The following is a 16,303-nucleotide window of genomic DNA, read 5'->3' on the forward strand; positions in this document are numbered from 1 at the left end:
TGCACAATTTTTGCAGAGGCAAACGGTTCTTGTACATTTGTATTGTGCACCTCTTGCTCCTGGCTTAGAAAAGGTGCCTCACAAACTTAGTGGCACTTTTAAAGGTGGCATCTATCTATCTATGCCACACACAATCCAATGTGATTAATCGTAGGCTCCCTAGGAGAGATTAACCTACTCTACAAGGACTCAAAAAATACTCATAAGGACGGCAAATCACAGCATATGGCCAATTGGACAACTTCCTTCCACTTCAAAGGGAAATTAAGTAATACACTCTGGGGTATGTTCTCCTCTTGTTACACTCACAAATCCCCATTAATGTTAATGATTGCACAAAGTGTAAGAAAAAATGCTACAAACACATAAAACAAAGCAAGAGCGGTCAACAATCTGCAAAAGCACATGCAAAGGGATCTAAAGAACATTTAAACGCAACACAGCTTCCTCCTTTCTTCCTTCTTTCCTAAAAGGCAAGAGGCATGCAGGATTGCAAAAACATGTAATTTGCCAACAAACGTACAAACTGCAGCTCATGAAAAATAGTGAAATAGAGACGTGAAATTCAAGGCCAGTACAAGTTCATCATCTTTACTGGAGATCAGAAAACTGGCTCCTGAAGTAAAAAAAAAAAAAAGAACATCAAATCCATTTTTTCCTAAGAAAACCATTTCCTACTAACTTTCAAAACAAGAATGCCTACAGTGATCTGATTGGACTCTCTGTGATGGTTTTGGCTTGGCTCCCTCACCCCTCCTCTGCTGGGTGGCTAAATGCGAGTCTAACCGCAAGGTTCAGAGGGTTCTCTTCTTATTAACCTTCCACTTCATGCTTCCAATTTTAGAAAGGAGTAAAAACTGCCTTTCAGAAATTTCACTTATTCTTAGTTACTTCTGAGGTGAGAGTTCACATTTCTGTCCACATCTGTGATGCCAGACTACTGGGGAAGGACAATACTGAGTTAATACACTGGACAACAGAGAGTTAACATATTGGTGTTTGGCCTTTTTCTACTTTCCCGGCATTTATTTATTTTTTAGAACCATCAAGAAGAGCAGTCCAATGCCTCCAAAAGTGTCATGAACTCTTACCCAAATTTTGACACTTAGACACAAAATGAAATACAGAGATGATCTCTTCGATGCAACATTTGTGATGGCAACCTGCAACCATCCGTTGTGGTGGAGAAGCATCATGACTAATTAGTACCTTCGTTAAATGCCTGGTGCCAAGACCATGCTGTCAACATGACCCACCAACACTTGTGTGTGAGCATGAAGTGAGATGGGGTGAGAACTGAAAGCACCCTAATTGCTCCTGAAAAACTCTCCTCCTTCCAAGCAGCTGCTCTTGCAAGCCACAGGACGTTTTCCAGCGTGGCTATGAGCACCACCTCAGTCGAGGACTGTTCAAGACGGATCTTGTCTTTGAGCGAGCAAGAAAAATTCGCAGGGGAAAAAATCAGATTTGGAAACTAAAAGTCTTGTAATCTCCTGCCACACAGTTTGTCTTTCAGGCAAATTTCCAACCCTTCCAATAGCAAATAACCAGACAAATACACTCTCTTCTACCATTGCTGGTGTATTAAGACCAGAGCGTGATATGATACCACACACATTTAAGAAGCTGTACAAACGGAATGGAGTGACACACCCATGCACAGTGGTAGAGGAGACAGAAAACATACCACATGAAATAAAATGGAGCCAAAATAATCACTTCTGTTACAACGAATTTATCTTCTCGTATTCCCCTACAAAATTCGGCACGGCTTTCCTGGCACAAAGAGCAGCTGGGGGATCTGCTGTGCTGCTAACCGAGATGACTCTCTGCATCAGGAGAGCCTGGCTCGTCCAGACTTTGGCCACAGAAGGGCCACGAGACAAGGAGAGAAGAATCACCGACAAAGCTGACCAGCAGCGCTGAGCACTACGACACGCTCTCAGATACAACTGGGCTATTGCACTGCTGTTATCAGCAGATACAAGTTCAAGGTCAGCCTTGATGCACTTACTGCAAACTGACACTGCCTGCGTCCTGCAGTCAGCATGACTTCAAATCAAGGCTCCCAATTATTAGTAGTAATTTTGTTTATTATTGCAGGGCCTCAGGACAAACAAAAAAGGAGCCCCATTGTGCTCAGCATTGTACAAAAATGCTCAATTAGCCTCTTCAGAGGTTGTTCCCTTGAGCTACTTTTAAACAAGGTATTTTCAAATATAAATAAATTCAAATTTCATAATTCCAGAAATCAGTTCCCTAAAGTTTGTTTCCGTAAACAATTAACACAACTTTGCTTTTCCAAATTTCAGCTGTAAGCCAAACACTTAACTCTTTTAAGAAAAATTTGTATTATAAAAATCTTGGTCCTTGGGATGTAAATAGATTTTTGCCATTCATTTACAGCCAGGATTCAAACTCAAATTTTCTCTGAACTACATGAAAGTTGCAAAATAATTGTTTTTCTGCTGTTTCTCTCCTTCAACCACAGTATTTATATATCAACAATATAGATCACAAATGTACAGGAATATTCACAAACTGGAAAAACATATTAAGCGTTGGGTTTTAACTCAACACTATACAAATTGGTCTATGAATTTGAAGCCATGCTAAGATCTCATGAGTTCAGCAGGATAATGAAAGCAGCGCATAGCTAGATAAGAGGAACACCAAGACCGTTACAGCAGTGAATGCAGGAAAACATGAATAAAAACTTTGGAAGGAAAGTAAAACATCAGGCTTTTTCCACTTTCTCTGGAGGCATCTGGTCATGTACATTATTAGACATGCCAAAGTAGTTGTACCACTGGTCCAACCTCCCCTACCAGTGCTTGTTTGCTGTTCTTAACACTTGCTAAATTCAAAAGGTGAAAAGAAAAAGCGGCACATGAGGCAAGAGGAAGGCAGTCCATCCTTCTGAGAGTCATTCACCCACAGTATCAAATCTCCCCAACTTGTCAGCGGATGGATCCTGAAGACCAGGCCATCACTTGAAAGCATTTTATGACTATTTTCAAATGCAAATACTTTCTGCTGAGTCTCCACCTCATGCAGATTTATACCAATAATTTAGAGGTCACCAGCTATTACATCCTATTATCTAACCCTTCAGACTCTGCTTTATTTCTTTTTACTGTTACTGTTCACTGATGTTTCCATTCACTTTTGAAGATGCCTGTTAAATTTAGCTGGATTTTTAGACCACACTTTGGATTACATTTCCCCCAAGCTTATTCTAGCAATTTCTTGGCAATAAATGGTATTTGGATACCCCACAGAAACCCCACATCAAATATTGATTCCTTTTATTTCCATTACCATAACCTAAAGCAGTTAGGTCCTAAGAGAAAATTAAAAAACTTACTTCCATGTTCTGGTCCTTCAGAGGAAGAACACAACTATTCTCCGTAACAAAGAAGACGCTGACACAGAACCAAATAAATGCCCTAAAAATGGTTATTTCTCTGACATGGTTAAATAAAGAAAATATAGTAAACTACTTTGCACACAGAGGACAGAATCAATACAGTTTCCATTCAGGCAACAAAAATTATAGTATATTGCTTTACAGACAGACATACTCTTCATTTAAGGTGGAGTTTCCACAATTCCCCTCTGAATACCCAGCTTTGCAGCATGCTCCTCTCTATAGCACTCAGCAATCTCTGCTTGACATTAGTACTAAACAATATTCATTAAGAGCGTAACACTAAAGTGCAACATGTAAGTAAATCAAACTCTCAATGCTCTATTTTACAAATTTCATGGGCCACTGGGGATAATTAAAAGGGTAATTATATAAAGTTGGTGCAGTTTTGAGACTCAAATGACATTTTCTGCTTTAAAGCACTTGATAATCTGGTATTTTTCTACTAAGGCAGTCTTTTTGTACTTTTATGGTCAAGCAGCACAAACAAGCAGGAAGTGTTTTTTAAGGTATTTCAATTCTTTTGTCTCTCTCTCCCCTCACAGTTTTTCTTGATCAATACCACTCACTAGTTACTCCTAAAGGTCCTATATTAAGATATCAAGAAAAACGAGGCCTTTAGGGGGAAAAAAAAAAAAAAAAAGATCACTGATCACCATAAAATGATACTGAGCCTCAAGCTTGGTTTAAACTGTAGCTCTGAACAAAAATGGTATTGCTTTGGGTGTTTACAGCGCTGGAGTGCTGTTTGGTTTGTCACTGTGTTTAACCACTGCTCTAAAGCTAGCAAAGTACATTACTGGTAGTAACAGCTCATGAAAAATACAGCGAAGAAACTGCTAGTGGCAGAAGCATTTAACTTTCTTGTTAGCAGCCTCCCCCATGTGGCACTTTAGCACCAGCAAGTTGTTTATTATGTTCTGTGCCAGGCAAAACTGATTAAATGGGGCTCTTAAGAATCAAAGCGTTATAAATTCATGGAAATACAGCAAGCAATAAATTCCATGGAATTAAAAGCTTACTAGTGCTATTAGCATTTCAGGGTGTTTGCATTGTTAATAGTGATGTGCAAAAATGATGTTCCTATAAGACAAGTCAAACCAACAGAACGTATGCTTTAGCGGCTACATTTTTACACAATATCATCATTACTTGTAAATTTTTTCCCCCCAAAACTAAAATGCTCATTAATGTTTTAAAGAAAAACTCTGAACCACAGGTCTATAGACCAAAGATTTACATCCCTAGTAAAAGAAAAGTATTATACATAAAACATAATGCTGTTATGACTCTATGAAAGAACTGGAGATGGATATCCCAAAGCAGAGGTCTGCACTGGCTTTTGGGAGGAGGGAGCAGGGTAAGGCAGGGCGACTTCGCTGACATTACGGGGACACGTTACAACACAACAACTTGCTAACAATTTAATAAGTAAACTCAATGCATAGTAATTCTTAATACCAAAAAGAAAGGGCAATCTAGTCTGACCTAGTGGTCAGTAAATCTGTCAACAGCTCTCCAAAGGGACATCTTTACTCCAGTCACTCTATCATCATTCCATGGTGGCAGGTGACTGACTTCTCCATCATTAGGGCAGAGCTCCATGCGAAACACACCAAGCGGGTACTGGGCCTTCCCTTATGCCCACCCATTTGCAGGAAGCTGATAACTTTCTAAATGGAATTTCTTTCAAGCAAAAACTTGGTAAAGGTATGTGGCTGCACAGGAAAGGAATGGGACACACTTTCCAAAACTGCAGAAAAAGGAGGCCTTGCAGAGTTTGTTTTGTTGTTGTTTTGAGGGCTTTTTCTGTTTGTTTTTTTGTTTTGTTTTGTTTTGGTTTTTTTAAAGAAATGAACAACCCGTACCTTTCTGAGCTGCCTCAACACGCAGCAGCCAGACAACCTAACCTGTAATGTCCCTCTGGAGGGCGAGGGGCAAATCTGGCTCTCTTTGCAGATGGGAAAATCAAATCACAGCCTTGATGTCACAGATAAGGTTTGACATAGGATAAAGACCGTATTCTGGATGGTACATCATGCACAGCTGGCAATGTACAAAGTGAAGAAAAAACAAGAAAGCTGTGTCCAGAACAAACAGTACCCATGCCACAGAGTGAGTCAGCTGCAGAGGTAGAAAACGAACCCCAAATCCTGACTCGCAGGCTCAGGCTCTGCGCAGAGCACACATTAACAGCAAAAACCCTCTCCTAAGATTGAAGGGGTTGACATTTTGTTTGCCTCGAGGAAAACAAAACAAAGCAGTAGGTTTTAAACTGCTCCAAGGCACATTGTCTTTTTGATATATGCATGTCCTGGCAGTCACACATCTGCATCAGGAGAGAAATAGCCCAGTTTTTCTGGCAGTTATTTAGTCTTTTTCATCTGAAAGTTGAAAATACACTGCCATTGAACCTCTGCAGCTCTGGGTTCTGCATATAAAAAAGCAGCTGCTGAATACATGCAGGGAGTGAGGGCTTTTTCTTAATGTTTGAACAGTTCCAAGTTCAAACCCATTAAAGTCCAGGTCACACTGGGATCATGTCACTATTAATGCATCCAGTTACAGGCTGAGGGAAACCCAATATAAAACTATGATAAACTCTAGTTCTCCTGCAGAGATATACTAAGGTCTTACCCAGATGATGCCACAGATCGGTCTTCATGGGCACTGACCAGACGAGATGGCAATGTCAGAGGACAAAATCTGGGGAAGCTCCTTTAGGCTTGTTTTTAAAGAAAAGGTCTCCTTAAATGTCCACAAAGCTTGTTTGGACCCCTTTCTCCCCCTCCTCTTGGGGGAAGAACCTCTTGTCCCACCAACATCACAGGTTCCCACACAACCTCCTCCCGCATCACCAGCGGCTCACCCTCCACTGCGCTTGGTGAAGGCACTGGGGCTGAGCGTGATGAAGACCCCTAACGCCATGCTCCTTCTCCTTTTAGGAGCAGATCCCCTCTGCAGATGGGCAAGGTCCCACTTGTTCTTGGGGGGGCTCCATGCCTGGCCAACTACATGCTGCCTCAGGAATGACAGCAGCAGGGAAGCAGATGATTTGGGACAGGTCAGGTACTGCCCTGGCCACGTGAAGAGGTTCTCTGGGGTCTACGCTCTGCAGATACCTGGTATCTCATAATAAAGTTGATAACAGCCCTACTCTTGCAAAGAGGGAAGAGAGACACATAGGAGAGGAGATGCAAGTAGGGAACTGAGGGTACATGGCCTTGTGATGGCAGAGCACACAGGGAGTGCTCAGGGCTTCCCTTGGCTGCATGCAGCCAACTGGTATGGTGGTACCTGCAGCAGGCCACTGCTCACTGAGAGAAGACAGCAGGAAACAGAGGGAAGGCACTGGGAAAACACAGATTTACTTTAAGGGGCAAACAGCTTTTCCTAATATTCTACAAAAACCCAACATCTCAACAAAAACCTACCAACTGCCAATATTCCCAAGCAACATACCGACCAGAAAGTTTGCGCCCCTACGACAGTCCATCAGATGTCCGGGTTGGACAGACCTAATCTCATGGCCCACACTAAACACCTGTGGGACCAGTGACAACCCAAATCTGCTGACATAGCAACACACAAGACACCGCAGACAGTCCCCACCATGTTTGCTATCACTGGGCACAACTGTGCCGCACAGGAACTTTTCATCCCACACCTGCAGTGGTCGGGGATCCTGAAGTGCCTAGTGCTAATCCAACACCACCTATGCTTTAGATATGAGAGCAAGAATGGATGTTTCTTCTGAACGGTGGTCTCAAACTTGCTGAGGGTGCTCAGAGCCCTTGTAACTAAATACCTTCCTCTCCAGTAGCTTCTGGTAGGGCGATTTCAAAGACAGGCTCCTGAGGTGGTGAAGTAAAAGTGACACAAGGATGCATGGCACCACAATGCCGCCTTGTCCTGCCTGGCTGGGACTCACTGTAGGAGTTTAACATGAGTTTCAAACACAGCCAGTAAAGCCCAACTATTCACTCAGCTCCTCTCTGAGCTTTCTATCCTAACTGTGCTGGGAAAGGAGGAAAAGGACTTTACTGGAATTTTTGACCTTATCAAGTATCTAGAAGATTCTACAGCTGACCTGGATGTATTTCAAACTGAGTTAACCATGGCAGCTTACAGAGCAGTAACGCTCCAGCTGGCCTGCATATCATGAACATACGACACGCTAACTACACAAACTTTGAATTAGCAAGCACACACTATACACTATGCACATGCTGGATTCGCACTGTTCTTCACATAATTTTCTGAAAGTTATGACAGGGTTAATAAACTGAAAAAGTCATGAATGCTCTCAAATTCAAGATGTGTAACTTCTTTTAAAAGAATAACTTCAATATTAAACTTCAATTTATCTAAAAAAATATTGCCTCATGCACTTGAGTCTCATTGAGGAGAAATTTTAAAAAGCCAAAGCCTGCATTTTTAAACTATATTCTTCCAGTTATTCAACTTTCAAAAGAAGGACAGGCCAGATTCTCCTTTTAAATACATGAATACAAATAATTCTTCCAGTTTTAAATAATATTTGTCTAATTAATACTTTTTTCCCCCTCCAGAACATATATTTATCTGCTGTGAAATCAAAGGCAGAAATGAATTGTTTTAAAGATAGCAGAGAGTAAATAACAAGTTTGGAACCTTGCAGCCTTACCCTGGCAATTTGTCTCATATAATTGACTCAGCAGACACACTTACAATTTCTTACAACTTTTACAAGACCTCCTGTGGGCTTATTTTAACGTTCTCCAAAACTGAGCTCAGAGCTTTAAACGCTCTAAGCAAGTAGCACCAAAAGCAATCATCTCTCCCTCCTTAAAACGCAAGGAAACAAACAATAAAAGCACACTTTTTTCTTTGCTGGACATCAGATCTTAAAAAGCAATAAAGATGCAAAAGAATTTGCACTTTTTCAGAAATAGTTTTTCTATTATTCTTTTCCAATAATAACATTTTTAACAATGTTCAATTTGCATTCAATAAAGCTTTAAAAGCAAAATTTTCCCAATGAAAATTATCTTTCCCAATCATTGGAATAAAATGGAGGAGGAGGACAGTGATAAAGCAAACACAAACTAAAAATAACTGCGTGACATTTTTCCAATTAGAAAGAGGTTAAAAAATTGCCCTCCCCCCAAAAAAAGGAAATGGTCTCATTGCCTATATTATTGATTTATGATGTTGTTGGCTTTTAAATGTAGCACTTGCTATTTCTAAGATCTTTACAGACAATTATTAATGTCATGACTGCGTACCACTGTTCCATTGGTGGAAGTGCCCCAGTAGCAGGAAATGCTGTGCCCTTCCATAGACGTTTCCTTCCATCAGTGGGATCCACTAACCCTTAACATGTCAGAGGATTAAACGAAACACTTGTATTACAACTAATAGGGATAAACACGGGAGCTATCAAAAATAACAGAAAGGGTATGACAGGAGAAGAAAGTAGACCTATTACTCCAAAGATGCAAATGTATTTTTTTTAAAATGGAATAACAATTCTATTCTTTAAAACAAAACAGAAAGAGATAATCATATTTCAAAAAATCTATTTTGAAAAGCCGTATTATAAACTACTGATATTAATGGTTTGCAATGGAAATGACGTCAGAGTCTTAGTTACGAATGTCCAAATGTTTGTGCTACTCTACTAAAAAAATAAACAGTGAGCTCAGAGCCAGAAATTACCCTTTTGACTATTAAGCAGTATTATGCTGAAACACACTGAAAAGTATACAGCCAGCAGAGGTGGGAGAGCCCCAAATTAAAATTCACAGATTGCACGGGGAGAAACACTTAGCAATTAAACATCTCAGAGGTGGCGTCTGAAGTTCCTGCCATTAGCAGCAGTGAAAAATGCTTTCACATGTTGCAATGAGAAATATGGGCAGGCAATCAGGGCCAAAAATTAACTAACTTTCTTTCTCTCTCTCTCTTTTTTTTTTTTTTTTTTTTTTTTTTTAAATGCTTTGGCTTTAGTATGAGCTACCAAATAAAAAGGGTGGCCTCCTGTAATGCCCACTGACATCACTGGTCTTGTAACACTGCCACTGTAAAATACGGTTGCTACCGCTGTAGGACAATAACTTAAGTATGCTGGAAGATATACTTCTGGTGTGGTAGAAGGCAACAGGCAATGACCTAAGAGATGACCAAATAAAATATGAAATATGCAATAAGAATCTATTTCTGGTGTCATTTTCTCACATCTCCAGATTTTATAACACAGGAGAGTGCACCATCTTTGCAACACGCATTTTCTAAAGGCAGGTTTCAAGCAAATCTACAAGTGGCTCTTGCCCTTGTGTCAAGAAGCAGGCACGGCTGTGAGATGCTCACAGACAGCAGTGATGCATATTAAAGCCTATCAGCCTGTTTGCACTAGCAAGCGGCAATCACCGTTGCACCCACTGGCCCAGCAGCATAAATTGCACAAGGGCAAGTTTCAGCAAAACTCTTAATTCAGAGTTACTTGTCTGCTTCAGAAGAAAAGCTCAAAACTGGATCTTTCCATCACATTACTTTTTGTGTTTGAGATGGTGCGTGAGTTCAGGCTATCTGACCTGCAGCCCACATCTAGGGCCTGGAGGAACGAGGAATGATGCTGTTCCTACCCATGCCATTCCCAATTCTTTCCTTGCCCAAGCTATGATAAAGTAAAATCCCAATGTATTATCCAGCTCGGTCTTGAAGAACCAGGCTGGAAATTGCATAGTCTGCACTGCATGGTGTATTATGAGCTGTTTCCCTGGTGTATCTGTAGTTAAGCCAAGTTGAAAGATGAACACAGTGATGGACCTGTTGAACATAGTCCATAGCAAAGCTACAATCAGTCTGAGAGAGGAGAGGCTGTTCGTGGACCACTGATGGCACAAGCACAGGCTCCAACTTTCTGAACAGAGCTTTTACAGCACCCTTTTCCAAAGCGCTCAGGACAACGAGTCCAAGCAGCTTCAACAGCACTGCCCAGCACTGCAGCAACCACAAAAATCCCTCACAGACACATTAGTGCCTAGCATGGGATGTCGCATCTCCCTTCTGGGATGCACATAGCTTAAATTTCCTCGTACACAGAAGGGTGGTTAGGAGGAATTCAAGCACCTGCCCGTGACAGGATGCTGCAGCCCTGAGCTCCATGATGGCACTTGCCAATACAGACATTTTTGCATGAAACTTATTAGATGAGGAAGGCTGGGCCTCCTTTGATGACAGCTTAGTTCAATGGACCTCACAGCACTCTTCAGCAACTGGTGAACATCAGCGCACCCTTTATGGCTGCTGAATCTGAAGTTACAACCTTTACATGTTGGGCCACTTTCAATACATGCAGTGGTGTTTGATCTGTGGGTATAGATTAGGCTAGTCGTTTCCAAATCTAGAGGTGTGCATGAACCACTCAGCCTCGTGCTTCATGTTCTTCACAGATTCGAAACAGATGATGGTACTTTGAACGCATGTTAAGTAATACAAATCAGCACTTGCATTTTACTGAAGATCGTATCGAGCATCTACCTAAGCTAATGGAAGAAACACTGCAGGATTATGCAAAATACTGGCCAAATCTTGCTCGCTTTAGCAGTCTTCATGAAGACTAGAAGGATTTGGTCCAAAAGCGTCAGATAAGAGGATCAAAACCTGCTACTGACTATCTTGAAGTTGAGAAACATATTTTTCTACCAACCCACTTGAAGATTTATAATATATTAAGGAACATTAAGAAGAAAAAGAAAAAGAAGAAAAGCTAAATGGGCCAAAAGCAAACAAAAGGAACATGTTCTCTTGAGATTGCTAATGCTGGCAGACAATAGCACAGAAAGAACTCCTCTGACAGATCTTTGAAGTCTTCAATACAGCATGCTAGTGGTCCATGTTAATGAGATTTGCTCAGATACTTTTTAAATTATTCCAAAATGTCTTAATCTATTTTCTGTATCTTCTTGACCTAACTGCTTCAGAAAAATCACAGCTTCACCCAACTCTGGACTCAACTTTTCATTCAAGTAGGTAAAGTCTTCAAGACATTTGTGTTTCCAAAGGCTCCCCCACAACCTTTTTAGGGTTTTCCCCAGAACACACAGGTAATACTGTCATTTCTATTACTACGGAGTACAGAAACACAATGCACCGTGCTGTACCCTTTGAGTAATTTAAAGGTATTACAACCTCTCCCAACAATCTGAAAGTAAATCACGTCTTAGATGTGGCCTGACAGACACTAATTGCTCCAGCTACACGACTACCACCCCCCCAGCAAGTGAGCAGCAGGCATCAACGCGGGTCTCCCAGATGCCTATCTTCTGCTGAGGGTGATACAAGCACTCATGCAAAATGCTTCCAGTACAGCTCTATGTAATTTGGGTCTGTTGCAGAGAAAACATTGGAGAAAACATCCAAGAACCAGGTTGTCTGCTCCATTACAGACTTTCGTATGAATGCACCCAAGTTGCAGGACCCATATTCAGAAGCAGCCACACACTGCATTTTTTAAGAATGATGGCTATTTCTGCTCTGTAGTATGCTTTAAGACCATCAGGTCAAAACCAAGAAAAGTCAAGGTGCCAAACTCAGTAAGGAAACCATCATCCTACTAACTTCCCACTGCCTGACGTGCAAGCACCGCTGCCACCCAGCTGGTACAGAAAACAGGAGTAAGGATGTCACCAGCACATCTTCTGGAAAGTCACTAGCAAGGAAGAGTGCTAAGGAGAAACTGCACACACTGCTGAGCTCTTCATAAACAGCAACTTCTCTGAAAGTTTGTTTCAGGGCTTTGACTTTTGCCTGGAGCTCCTCCTGCTATGGCCAGCAAAGACAAAGCACAGCAACGTGCAAACCCAGTTTGAGAGTTATGTCTCTTCCTGATGAAACAAAGTGGTGGGGCTGCTGGGAATTATTTTTTTTTTTTTGTCCCAGAACAGCTTTTTCCACATAGACAAACTACACAATCTATTTTTTGTATCGAGCTTAGGAAAAAAAGTCCTTCTGACCTTTCTCCTGGCTTGAAGGGAAGGGAGGAGACAATATACATATACGAAAAAGTTAAAGCTCAAAGCCAGATTTATCTGTTGATCATCTCATTCAGTTCCGAGTTACACCAGGCAGCTCCTGTTTTATTATCAATATTTAATCAGCATTTAACTCTGACAAGCATTAAGATTTGAAATTTTAAAGTAAGCGCAACTTTGCTAAATACTTTGCGTTGATTTTTTTCCTCTTAAAGGTTTTCTAAAGGATTCTAGCTTTGCTGTCTTAAAAGTCTGCATATGTCTTTTGTTATCAGTAATGTACAACTTTAGTAGCATGTTTTGTACTTTTCCATTTTTCAGCATGCAAGCTATCCCTGATTTACAATGCTCACTGAATGGTGTTTGATTATTGGAAATGCTTTTACATACATTTAAACAAATGACTGCTCCTGGAAAACTAACACTATTGTCCGTAATTCTGTAAAAATACATTTCCCCTCCCTTCTCCCCAAATCAAACATTTCAATTCAAATTCTTACTTTGAGGAAAAACTGGCATACAATTAGGCATTATGCCTAACAGTGCTAAATAAAGGAGAATGTAAACATCTTAATTCTGAAGGTTTAACCATCAAAGCCCCTTGGTGTATCTATTCTGTTATTTGCGCCTCTGTTCACAGCTCTTTGGAGCTCTCAGAAAAAAAGAAAGCAAACAAAACATGCAGTATAAAAATCTATTTTACCAGCTCTGTGCTGTATCCCACTCCGCCTGCCTGAGGCCAGGCTCACACGCAGTGCTGGGACGCCCGGGGCCACGCGGCCGCTCCTCAAGGAGTACAGAGTCCTGCTCTGTAACTGCACTGAGCAGCTTAACCGCTAACTCAGAAGATGGGATTTCACCTGAAATTAAGCTATCAAGCAATTGAGCTCAAACTCAATCAACCAAACCCTTAACCTTCCCTGTTTCAGTGGCACTGCTCTAATTAGGACTCTATCACTACTTCCATTACTATCTCCTATTCTCATGGTTTATTATCTCGGCAGTTTCAATTCTCGCCCAGTTGAAATTTGACATCCAGTTTCTTGGACCACATATCATTCATTATGGCTTTATTTTATGAATCATGTTGCAAGATTATGGACCAATCCTGAAGCAAATAGCTTTTTGTTGAAAATGGCACCCCTCGCTGCAGTAGAAGTGGGACAGAGCCAAACCTCCTCACAGAAACAAGTCCTAACATTAAAGGACACACTGAACACCTTAATTTTCATCAAGTTATGAATTTTGGTGTGCAGTTTGAAAACACATGCTTGAATATGCATCCTGCTTGCACACACTGTAGCTGACCCGTGGTTCTCCAGTCCTCAGTGTCTTCCCACTGAGCCTGGATCAGCTTCTAGGAGACAGAGTTTGTCTGAACCCTACTTACCAGGTCTGCCCATGGGTGTGGGGTAAGACTCAATAACATACAATACTCAGGAGGTCAGACTGAAAAATCTAACGGTCTTTTCCAGTGATATATTCTACAAATCACCCAAACTGATTACTGCTGAAGGGTGCACACCAGAGGGCATGTCTGGCAGGCATGGTGTCCTGATGCTAGCAATACAAAATATGTCTGCTTGCGGAAACATGGCCTACAAACGTCAGGTGAATCTAAAGGTAGCATTTTGCATTCATCACAACCAAAATTCCTAATTTTCCTGGGTCTCACAGCATCAGGACCACGCATGAGTCATGGCTCCACATGAATCCCATTCCTTCTGAGGCCCTCTGATGCACCCGGGACTTAAATTCTTTTCTCTTCACAAAAACTCAAAGGGAGAACACCACTGCAGCGCAAGGAGCCACCATCTTCTTAAACTGCAGGATCTGCTTCATCTTCAACAGCTGAAATGCACCTAATACCTCATGGGCTCCACCATAAAAAACTCAGTAATATTCAAATCTTGAAGTAGTATATATCATACAGCTGACATATACCATTGACATGGCCAAGGATTGCAATATTCACTTGAACTTCATGAATTTCATCCTCACTAAATAGATATTTTTGGCAACAAAGAACTGAAAAAACCCCACATCGTCCTCAGATCTATTTTAATTTAAAACAGAAGAGAACAGGGACATTTTTTTTCCCCTTGAAGTACATTTTAATAAAATTAAAAATAAAAATAGCTCTAATTCACTCCGATGCATTTAGTCATTCTGTAAAATTCTAAGTTTAAAATGAAATCACCATTTTATATTCAAACAAGGTCAAGAGAACAGCACTAACGAGCACTGACATCACAGCGAACAGCAGCCACTGCTCAACGCTTACATCAGTGTTGCTTGTTGCTATGGTGCTTAACCGACTATTAATTTCTGAAAGAAGGTGATTATAAAGCAGCCATATGAACCTCAGTCAGATGACACCCTTCAGTACCAAACACTGATCTGCGTTACTCTTCTCTTCTGCAAGTTAATTTTGTGAATCACCACTTTTGTGATGTTAATATTCCTTTCCAACTTGAAACTTTGGACCAGAAGAGAGGCAAGGAGTTAATTTAGAAGCAAGGGACTTTCACGTTGCTTTAAATAAAAATCATTTTGCAGAGAGTGATATTTCTTTCCGTTACACTCCAAAAGACTAAAAAGCATGTGTTTTAATTTTTGCAGTGATAATAAGCAATCAAATTAACAGCTAAATTCTGCTCTGCTCGACGCGCTGCTGTAAACCCAGGAGCATCTCAGCCTGGGACGAAGCAGCGCTGAAGCTGACTGGATCATTCCCCAGGGATTTGCCCTGGTAACAGGACCCTGCATGGGGCTGTGCCACTGCAGCTCCCAGCCCAGCACCCATAGATGCTGGGCCATGGACCTGGCCACGTGGCCACCAAAAGCAGCCAGAGCAGGATCTTCTCATTCGTACACAGGCTCTGTCCAGTTACCAAAGAGCCTTCTCAGAACATGGCTGAAAGCCAAAAAGTGCATCTTTGTGGCCTTGTTCCTAAAATGCAACTGGACACCTAAACCATTGGCTTCTCAGGCAAAACACAGGTTTAAGGCACAGTGGTAGCTCCAAAAGCTTAGCTCCAAGCCCAATGCTGCAATCTTTATCAAAGTTACCAGAAGAGCCTTTACTTGTGCAACAAAGGCATGCTCCCGGGGTTTGCAGGATCAGATCCTTCCTGCAGACATGCTTCAGAAACTGTGTGAAAAACAGTATTTGTATTTACCTTCTTCAGTTGCTCCTGTAAAGCAATCTTCAGTTACAGCCACCCAAAAAGGTCACTCTTCTTACCCTGCAGAGAAAGAAGGTAACATGCGTGACTGCTGGGTCAGTACCGGCAACAACACCCAAAGCATTTTCATTGGCACCACGTTTGCAAGTACAAACATAAATAAAGCAACAAATTAATCTAATCATGTTTAATGGTGAATGACTTTCAGAGAGAGTTAATAAAAACAATCAAGTCACAGGACTGCTGCTTATCAGTACCAGCCAGTGTGAGGCTCTTCAGTTCAGCACGAACAACTTGGTCTTTGGGAGAAAAAAAAAAATTAAAAAAACCCCATGGAGATGAGACATCTTTGTTCTCTAGCATAAACTTTCTTAATCTTGATGTCTATCAATCTATTTTCAGTTTGAATAATAGATGAGTTCAATCCTTTGTTTCAGAAATCTGACTATTGTCTGAATGGGTTCTCCTCACTTAAGGCATTTTAAGACCATTTGTAACCACTGCTATTTTAGCTTCTGGATCCTTTCTTTTTTCTCATCCTTTTCCATAGAGACACAGTCCTAGATGAGATTTTTAAACTAGCTGCATCTTCCTAATTCAAAAAGTTGTTTACTGTCTTGGGATATCTTCTCGTTAAAGCATTACTAAGAGCACACCAAGTATGCCAA

At 41.1% G+C, this 16,303-nt stretch overlaps 1 protein-coding gene across 15 annotated transcripts in view; it reads right to left on the reverse strand.

Annotated features, from left to right (window-relative positions):
• Positions 1 to 16,303, reverse strand: part of FOXP1 (forkhead box P1) — a 390,108-nt gene that overhangs the window by 210,686 nt on the left and 163,119 nt on the right. For all 15 annotated transcript variants that reach the window (XM_074836019.1, XM_074836032.1, XM_074836035.1 and 12 more), the window contains one exon: positions 15,630 to 15,695. The gene's annotated coding sequence lies outside the window, so the exon portion shown is untranslated. The remainder of the gene's footprint in view (positions 1 to 15,629; positions 15,696 to 16,303) is intronic.

The sequence above is a fragment of the Strix aluco genome, chromosome 11 (genome assembly GCF_031877795.1).
Source record: "Strix aluco isolate bStrAlu1 chromosome 11, bStrAlu1.hap1, whole genome shotgun sequence".
In the NCBI taxonomy this organism is placed as follows: Eukaryota; Metazoa; Chordata; class Aves; order Strigiformes; family Strigidae; genus Strix; species Strix aluco.